This window comes from Leucoraja erinacea, chromosome 12 (assembly GCF_028641065.1).
Source record: "Leucoraja erinacea ecotype New England chromosome 12, Leri_hhj_1, whole genome shotgun sequence".
Lineage (NCBI taxonomy): Eukaryota > Metazoa > Chordata > Chondrichthyes > Rajiformes > Rajidae > Leucoraja > Leucoraja erinaceus.
The window spans coordinates 50,830,118-50,832,071 of record NC_073388.1 but is presented as its reverse complement, the minus strand read 5'-3'; positions in this window follow the sequence as shown (position 1 = coordinate 50,832,071).

Here is a 1,954-nt window from a genome sequence, read left to right as displayed (position 1 = left end):
TAGAAACTCAGCGGGTCAGGCAGCATCTGTGGAGGCAAGACGACAGTTGATGTTTCAGAGGGAATGTTCTGGGCCTCCTCCACTGTGAGAGTGCGGTCCTACACAAATTGAAGGGACAGCACCTCATATTTGCTTGGGCAGGTTACAACTCAAAGGTTCAAAGGTCAGTTTGTCACGTACCAATTAAGGTACAGTGAAACTCAAATTACCATACAGCCATACTAAAAAAAGCAACAAGACACACAACTACATAAAGGTTCACATAAACAACCACCACAGCGGATTCCCACACTCCTCACTGTGGTGGAAGGCAAGTCTAATCTTCTTCCTCTTCTTCAGCAGTATATCAATTTCTCCAACTTCATGTAACCTTTGCTTTTCTTCTCTCCCCACTGCAGTTTCGCGACTAGTTTCACTGTCCTTCTGATTACATTTTACAGATTGATTGATTGTTAAGTGAGGGAAAGGTGACAACGAGGCAATGTATATTTCCTGATCATCTGCTTTGATCTGTCATTTTCACACCTTACCCTTCCACATCCCGAATCTCCCTCTCCTGACTCAGTCGAAGGGTCTCGACCCAAAATGCCACCCAGCTCCAGAGATGCTGCCCGACCAGCATATGCAGCTCCTTCTTACACATTATGATGCACACTGGTGGCCAAACATCCCATGCACATGAAAGGAGATTCATCGTGATTATGCTCATCAGCTGTAGCAATGTACAATATGCAGGGGTGACTGTTTTAAAGTTTGCTTCAGAGTAAGCTTGCCAACATTGCATCACTGAATTCTAGACAATTTATAAAGGGCCAATGCCATCATGGGTGTGACAATCTTTGCCTAGCCCCCACTGTAAATTTCAAGAGGGTTGGAAAGAAAAAGGGGACAATGTAAACAATTGGATGGCTGAGTAAAGGGCCTGTCCAATGAGCATGCGACTGCATGCGGCAAGCGCGACCAAACAGGAAGCGGAGGTCGAGTGATCCCCGTACAGGGCCTGTCCCACCAGCATGCGACTGTATGCGGCAAGCGCGACCAAACCGGAAGCGGGGGCCGCACGGAGGTTGAGTGATCCCGTACGAGCTGAAGTGAAGTTCGAGCAAAGTCCGCGGGAAGTTCGCGCGTGCGTGCGGCCTCAATGTGGCTGCATTGCCGCGCGGAATTTTTGGACGGTGTCAGTTTTTCGGAGCCCCGCGCGATGTCGGGACCAGTTCCGCACAACTCCATACGGCTCCGGCGATTGAAGTGGGACTGGCCCCGTGAGGCCGTGCGGCTCAAGCGACCACGTTAGGTCGCGCTTGCTGCATGCAGTCGCATGCCCATGGGACAGGCCCTTAACTATGTTAGAACTAGCATACAAAGTAGCAATATGAAGGCTAGTCGATACCTATGATTGTAATGGCACAATCGTGGATGCCATACAGATGGACAGGAGTCAAAAAGGCACATGGCTCCATTTAAATGAATGCAAGCATGTTTAGCCAGCTGCAGTCTACATTAGAGTTCTGCATTGTAAATCTGATGGTGTTCAAGCATCAAATCTAATGCAGTCATCAAGTTACCCAGTGTAATACAACACTGATAATCTGCTATCAGTTGTACAGAAATCCTGATGGCCTGGCATCGACCTGATTTACTGAGAACATGGGGCCAAGCATCTTTGAAGCTTACTGGGTTTACCTGAAAATTATACTGCTGCACCACATTAAAATTCCCAAAGGTCAGCAGGTTAAATGCACAAATGCCATGGAATCAACCAAACCATTATATTAATATGCAACATTATATCCAAAAAATATTGAGATTCAAATTTAAGAATTAATGACACATATTTTGACGGGAGGGTCAATTAGCCCAACCCCAAATGCTGCAACTCAAAACGATGGTTATCATCAAGAAAATTACATTACGTTAATTAATGCATAACAAAAATAAAGACAGACATAAATAG